General features: G+C 48.5%; 1 long non-coding RNA gene across 1 annotated transcript; it reads left to right on the top strand.

The window, feature by feature from the left end:
* The first annotated feature begins 3,144 nt into the window (after positions 1-3,144).
* Positions 3,145-5,587, top strand: LOC127300893 (uncharacterized). The gene is made up of 3 exons (XR_007851626.2): positions 3,145-3,515; positions 3,597-3,802; positions 4,309-5,587. It is a non-coding gene; the product is annotated as an uncharacterized lncRNA (long non-coding RNA).
* Positions 5,588-8,098: the final 2,511 nt, after the last annotated feature.

The following is an 8,098-nucleotide window of genomic DNA, read 5'->3' on the forward strand; positions in this document are numbered from 1 at the left end:
CCTATCTGGTACTTGCCAAGATGTTCCGTGAGAGCCTCATCAGCAAGTCTGGCGACTCCAGTGAAGTCCGGAACTATCACCTCAACTTGATGTACTATTGTCATCCTGACAGGGTAAGGAAGATTGATGGCTGTGATCTTATCTACTGTGAACTGAAGAGAACAATTATGGACCGCATGACTCCCAACTACGCTCAGTATGTTCAGCGGCTCATCAACTACATTGTTCCCGCTCCTCAGAACGTTCTTGGTGAACGAGTCATCATGGACCCATTCAGGTTCCCCATTCAGGAGGCCACTCGTCCAGACGTTCCCTCCATGATGCCCACCTCTGAGCACCGTTCCAAGGCACACCATGATCATGATGCTAGCTCCAGTCACTCTCGGCGCTCCCAGCATGGGGCCGCTCGATTCTTCTCCAGCATGTGGCAAATGTGCAAGAACAACAATGATGTTGCACATCAGACCCTTACTATGACCCAGGAGACACGGAGGCGCCAGAATGACTTCATGGCCTCAAGGAACCACCCTGTTCCTCCTCCTAGACCTGAGATGGAGCCTGTGGTAGCACCTCAGTGGGAGATGCCTCCTCTTACCGATGAGATGCTCCAGAACTTCGACTTCTCCGTGTACGCTCATGGTGCTCTTCCTACTAGGACTGCTCGTGCTCCCACTCCTACTGATGATGATGCTGATGATGATGCGGGTGATGATGATGCACGCGATGGTTATGGCGAGAGCTCCTCCTCGATCGGGCTTGGTCACTACTGATGGGTGCGATAGCATCTCTCCTCTTTTCTTCGCCTTTTTGGTGTTCCGATGCCAAAGGGGGAGAAGAGAGTAGAGTCTAGGACCACGGGGCTCTTTGATTGCCACAAGCCATGGGAGTTGCTTTATTTGGATTTTATATGGCTTGTGCTTGTTTACTTTGAGTTTTTCAAGAACCATTTGCTATTTCCAATAATTCATGTATGGATGTGTATGGACGACTATTATGTGTGCTACTCTATGTTAGGATGATTATGTGTGCTATGCTTATATATCTTGATATGCACATCTCCATACCATGCTTGTTTCCTAAAGATATTGGGGGAGCTTCTCATGTTTCACAAATGGTGCACTTTGCATTCAAACGCAAATTCTCCAAGTGCACACATTATGGGGGAGCTGTCGTAATATCTTATATGGAATCAAGGTTTAGAGCTTATCATAATATCTATTTGTGACTCTAGCTCGGTTTGTCATCGTATACCAAAAAGGGGGAGATTGTAAGGGTATTTTACCCTTATCCATTATTTTGGTAACGATGACACCGTGCTAAAGTATTTGGCCTAATATGTTTATAAGGATAATCTCAGGTATTAGGCAATGAGGCGTAAATGGTGTATCAAAGGAACAAGAAGGCTAAAGGAGACCCCCCCATTTCAACAACAATCAAAAAGGGGTTACAGGAGAAATCCGGTCTACAGCCCGGTCCAACCGGGCCGACAACCTGCCCGATCCGGCGTCTTTGGCCAGGTCAGCCGGCGGCAACCGGGCTCCAAACGAGGAGCCGACGAGATCCGGTTGCCGCCGGTCAGCAAGACTACCGGCCGGCGGGTCCGGTGCTCCGTCCGGTCGGCCGGGCGCAAGCCGGGCGCCAACCGGCCACCAACCGGAGGAGCGCCAGACGACGCAAAGGAGGTCCGGTCAGCGATCGATACGACCGGCCTCACGACCGGGCTCTCCGGTCTGTGGTCCGGTCAACCGGGTTTGTCGAGGAAAATGCTGAGGTGGCAAGTCACAACGGCCAGATTTTGAAGAACACTATAAATACCCCTTCTCCTACCTTGGAAGGGTTAGGCAACATACTACAAGCTGTTCTTGAGCTCTCTCTCTCTTACTCCATTATTAGAAACACCAAAAGCCTCCGATCTCCCTCCTCCTCCACCCAAACTCAAATCCCTCCGGGGAATCACTAGAGGAGGACCCGATCTACTGTTCTACCAAGTCAAATCTCATTCCCCCTTGTATTCATCGAGAAGCTTGCTTCCTAGGGTTCCTTGAAAACCCTAGGTGGGCAAGAGGAGTCCGGAAGCATCCGGGCTTTGGATTTGCTCCGGGCAAGATTGTGAAGGTTTGGAGGCTACCTCAAAGTCTACCACAAGTGAGTGAGCTATTCCTTCGTGGGATAGGCTCCGGAGAATAGGGTGAGCCTTCGTGGCGTGGGGAATCCTTCGTGGGACCTCCACCCCTCCAAACGTGACGTACCTTTGTTGCAAAGCAAGGGAACACGGGAATACATCCTCGTCTCCGCGTGCTATCGGTTATCTCTAACCGAACTCCTTACTTATGATTTAAACTGCCTGAGAGAGCCTTCGTGCTCGAGATAGTTGTATCTTCATATAGGTTGCTTCACCTAGTTTGCATTAGGCTCATCTTTATATTCCGCAAAGCCTAATATTGCAAAGAAAGAATTAAAATTTGTAGAAACCTATTCACCCCCCTCTAGGTTTACCATCTCTATACTTTCACCTCGACGTCGCCGGTGGGGCGGGATGCTTCAAGACGGCATCGATGTCGCCGGCGTTGCGCCAAGCCGGAGTTCCAGGCGCTGCCCAAATTCCCTTTGTGCGTGAGGTGTCAGGAGGAGGAGGACGATGGGCATGTTTTCTCCTTTTTTTTTTGTGAGACTGTTGACGGTTGGATTTTTTGATCAGACGGTTACTGACCCGGGGATCGGGGATTTGATCCCCGGGGACGCCCAGTGCTTTCCTTTTTTTATATCTATTTTCTATTCAACCGACAGCATGGTGCCACTATCTTCTTCCACCTCTGGTCTTTCCGCCAGCGCGCTCCGGATTCTCTAACTTGGTTAAGCCAAGTCAGGGAGCTACAGTACCTCTAACTTGGCCTGATTTCTAACCGTTGGATCGAAAACAAACGCCTCAGATCTCACGCTACAGTGCAGCTACAGGATCATGGTCACAGTACCAGCTACAGGGTTGTTTTGCTACAGTACCATCGACACAGTACTCGCTACAGTATTCAGCTACAGTACCTACATCCTGCCCTCCATTTACGATCCAATGGCTCATGTGTCTAGTCAGAGCACTGTACCTCTCTAACTTGATGAAACCAAGTCAGAGAAGCTGCACCGCCGCCAGCGGCGACGAACTGAAACAAACACCGGGAAAAGCTCTTTCGTCCGCTCGATTTTAGCACCCCATTGACCTCCCTGCGTCCAGATGCGCCCCCTCGAGGTGGATAAACATCTCCGCTTCCTATCCCCTGTTTCTCGCGCCTTACCTCGCCCGCAGGCCCGCGAATTTGCTGTGTCGATCCGTCGGCCGCCGCCACCAAATTCGCAGTGGCCGCTCGCCCTCTGGCCTATAAAAGACCCTCGTGGCTTCCCCTTGACCTCCACCACATTTCTCCTCACAGTGCCACCTCCGTTCGGGCTCCAGAAAGTCCGAATTTCGTGACCGAAGTCCGCCGCCGTCCGCAACTCCGGCGACGATTCCGACGCCGGTGAAGGTTTTATGGGCCTCTCTTTCATACCCACAGTTTCCCCTCGTCGCCGAGCACCTCCCTAACTCCCCAATTTTTCCCCAGCAGCTCGGAGCATCCAGGACAACAGGAGCACGCCGGCGCTGCGGACGTCGCTCTCGTCGCTGTCCAACCTCGCCGGGACCAGCTGACCGCCGGTGGAATTCCATCACGTCTACCAGCATCGCCTCCAAGCCTCGCCCAAACCATCCGACGTTTGTAGCTCCGTCTTGGTCCACGACCGGAGTTGCAAAATCCATCGTCGGCCACACATCGTGAGCACCTCAGCTTTATTCCCTTTTCTTTTCTTGCTTTTGGTTTCAGCCTAGATCAGATCAAAGATGGATAGCCTATTGTAGAATCATTTAACTCTGTGCGAGTAGACACTGATAGCCCGAACCCAATTTTTTACAGATTTTGGTCCAGACTTTAAATACACATATCTTACCCTATATTAATTTAGATTTGGAAAATTCTTGTTGCAATAATTTTATAATTAAATACGTTTTTTTAGCACTTACTAATTCACATTTCAAACTAGTTAAAATTGTCCTAGTTTGAGCTTAAGTGGGATGCTGCTTTGGCGGTACATACATATACCCGTGAGCCCTTTTCCGGCCATTCACCTTCCTAAGCCCAAATTCACATATTACTCGAACTAGTTTCATAGAATCATGCTATCAATTATATTTTATAAACATATTTATGTGTTGTAATATTTGCTTCTTTATTTGATTCTTACGTTTAAATTTGGAGTTTATTTGATTCTTTTCACGTATAGATTACGAAGATTTATCGTGAGAGTGTCTCGGCGACAATAGAGAAGTAATACTTCACAAATCAAAAGACAAGTTACATCTACATGTCTGTCCCATTTATTTTTCTATGCTATTTTGGTTATGAAAGTAGGAATGCATGTGATAATTTTATTTTGTGAGCCAAGTATTTTTAGAAATGGCGATGTTTTACATAGTTATGTCCTATGGTAGAAATAAGCCGTAGGAATTATCACCCACTTTGTAACCTTAGGTAAATATATGCTAGATTAAGTTTTAGTAAAGTTTTGAACTATATAGTTATGCTTAGTCATGCTAGAATAAAATCCGTTGGGGGGTTCAAATGAAATAATGTTTACGAAATAGAAATGGTTTGTGAAATGTGTTTACCAAATTAAAATGTAAAATTATTTCATCCTGGGAATTATCCCAGGGACCCCTAAAAGAACAAATTCATGTTTAGAATTGCCCAGAATCACATGTCATATGGGCTCTGGCTTGGTTGATTATCTTGTGGAAACCTACTTAAGGACCGTCGTCGGTATGAGACTTTGTGTCTATTTTGGAACGGACGTGCCTGGAAATAAGTAGTTAGCCATTTAGGAAAGACCTCGGCATAGCCTTCGGGTTGTGCCATGTGGTGAAAGTGTGCAACCCCTCCAGTGTGTAGAACTAATCGATTAGCCATGCCCACGGTTAATGGCGAAGCTGAGTGAACTTTACTTGAAAACGTCTCTTCTCAAGTTTGTCTTTCTAAACATAAATTGAATTTCAAACCCTATGTCCGTGTGTCGTTCATAGGTGGGATTTTGGGGAAAGCCCTGTGTTCGTGTGTCGCTCACGGGTACTTTCATCTAGGCTAGTTGGACCGTGTGACCTCTACTCATATATTACTTGATAAAATTGTTTATTAAAGATATGACGAGTTAGAACTTTGGAAATGTTAAAATGTGGTTTATTAATGCAAAATATTGTTTTGCGCAAATGTTAAACCCTATAGCCATTTCCTTTGATATCCCTAAGCATGTATAAATAGGTATATTATTGCATTGGTGTAACTTGCCACACATTCAAAGTGTTGACCACTCTCGTGGCTGCAATGTTTTATGTTGCAAGTTGTTCCGATGACGAGTGAGATACAATGTTAGGGTCACGATGCTCCAGTCGATTGCCTGTGGCACATTTGCTGGATTCGCCACTTTATTTGTCTTCCACTGTTCATTTTGGCCTACATGCATTTATGTAATAAATGACTATATATTCGGATTTGTTGCGCTGTAATAATGATATGACTGTGATATTTATCTTGTGAATGTGCGTACTAGCAAATCCTTGGGACTAGTATAGTGGATGCACATAGACTTCGGATCGCTCCAGGTTCGGGTCGCCACATGAACCGAGATTGGTGAGGTCATTAATATGGACCAGAGGGAGTACTAGATTTATTGGCATATTGGGCAAAAACCGAGGGCCAAAAGGAACAAATAATTGAAGAAAGACAAAAAAAATGGAAGCTTCTCTAGATTTGATAATAATTTGGTGAAAAAAAACAGAGAGAAAGAGGGGGAAAAGGTGCTCTTAAAAAGGGATGCCAATTTGGGCCGAGAGAGACAGAACCTAGCTCCTGCTCACGTACAACCAAATGCGGTCTCGTCCTGTCCCATGCGGTTCCTTTCTACCAGCCCCATGCGACGCGGCCCCACATGACATGGCCCCACACGTCAGCATGGAACGGTCAACTAAATGGGAATCCTACCGTCCGAGCTTCTTCTGCGGGTTGCTTCTTCTGCGGGTTTCAGACAAGGGCTTGGGAAAAATTGAGGAAAATCTAAGGAGCTGGGGAAAACTGAGTACAACTAAGGATCCGAGGGCACGCAAATAGAAAGCCATATTTTCTTAAGGTTTTTTTTATAGAATATACTAAAAGTGGACTGAACCTGAGTTGATACCGAAAGTTATACGTGTGACCCATTTTTCAATGACAATTTGCTGACGTTTACAAAGTCTCACTTGCTAGCCCAATTAAAATATCAACATATAAAAAATGGAGTATCAAAAGAATTGGGAGGTTGTCTCCTTCCGCACCAAGGCCACCACCACCACAATGCTTGGCATCGCCGGAGTCGTGGCCCGACATCCCCATGCTTTAGCCACCACCCGACGTCCCCAGTTTACAGGTCGTCGACATCAAGCCCTGCTGCCCCGACCGACCTTGGAAAGCTCGGGGCGCCACACCCTTGTGGTTTCCCCACCTGGCTGCGAGCATGGGGTTTGGCGGAGGCACTCGATGAGCCCAAGAGGAGGCATGCCGACACTCGGCCCTGAGCAGGGGACACGACTAGGGGCGGCGCTTGGCTGGGAGCATGGGGCGCGATAGAGAATCAATGTAGTATCTCCCGACCATCCAAAGGCCCGAAGAATATCTTGCCCTAACTCTATGTGGGTCTGGACGGAGAGTGCGGGGTGGGCGTGTGAGATTTGTCTTGAGAAGCCCACGAGGAAGGAGCTCGGCCCCGAGATTGGGGACGCACCCACCTCGACAACCAGATGGAAGGAAAGAAGGGGAGGATGTCAGAGATCTCACCAGAGATAAGGAAGGATGTAGCTGGAGATGAAGCCGGAGCTAGGTCGATGGTTGGAGGAAGTATACCATGCCTAGATTGGGCAGATCGGGCCTGGATCTAGCCCGCACCTTCGACTCCATCTCTATGTCGGCGCCATCAAGAAACCATCGTTGCTCGACCCCCGCATCATGAAGACCATTGTCCGTTGCATATCGGGGCCTCCTTCCTCGCGTTCTGGTCGGATTCGGCCGCGTCGTCACTGCCTCCTAGGTCATAAACCCACGCCGCCTACCAGCACCCGCCTCGTAGCACTATCGTTATTTGTTGCGAAACCCCTACCGGTATCCGCCGCTCCTCCATGCCACCTCGTCATGCACCTACTCTCCACGCCGACTCCTCGTGTCGCTCCCTTTGACGCCACTCCCTCGTAGGAGGGAGGCCATCGCAGCCTACTGATTATGCCCGTTGATGCCGCCGGCTGTACGTAGCGTCGGCCGAGGGAGCATGTCAGTAGGGGCTTGTTGGCTAGGGTGCCTCTAGAGCTGCATGCGCGAGTGGCTAGGGGGGCCTCCTAGGAATTATGTACTATATAGAGTGGATGTGGCATTTACAAGCATAAACTATAGGGATTTCTATTTTCGTGCCCCTGGTTCGTCAGTTGTGCTCAGTTTTCCCCTCCCTCTAGTTTGAAACCCCTCGTAGACGCTCGGACGAGAGGGTTGCCGTCAGGTCAGAGGCCTTACCGTTACCGTTAATCTGACGGGTGGGGCTGCACAGAGGGCAGTTCCTCTCTGACCGTCTCGTGCTGACGGGTAGCCATCCATCTGTCGCTGACGTGTGGGCCGTTTTATTTCTTGATTGTATATGTGGTGCTGCCAATGACAAATGGGGCCGCTCTATAGCGTTGCCGCAGCCATGACCAATGGGGTCGTCTATTTTTCAGGAAAAGACATATATAACCGCTCTGTGGGGCTGCCGCAGCCAATGACCAGTGGGGTCGTCTATTTTTCAGGAAAAGACATATATTGCCGCTCTGTGGGGCTGCTGCAGCCAATGACCAGTGGGGTCGTCTATTTATTTAGAGAAAATCATATATTCCCGCTCTGTGGGGCCTCCGCAGCCAATGACCGCTGGGGTCGTCTATTTATTTAGAGAATATCATATAGAGCCGCTCTGTGGGGCCTCCGCAACCAATGACCGCTGGGGTCGTCTATTTATATAGAGAATATCA

This window comes from Lolium perenne, chromosome 7, assembly GCF_019359855.2.
Source record: "Lolium perenne isolate Kyuss_39 chromosome 7, Kyuss_2.0, whole genome shotgun sequence".
NCBI classification, from domain to species: Eukaryota; Viridiplantae; Streptophyta; class Magnoliopsida; order Poales; family Poaceae; genus Lolium; species Lolium perenne.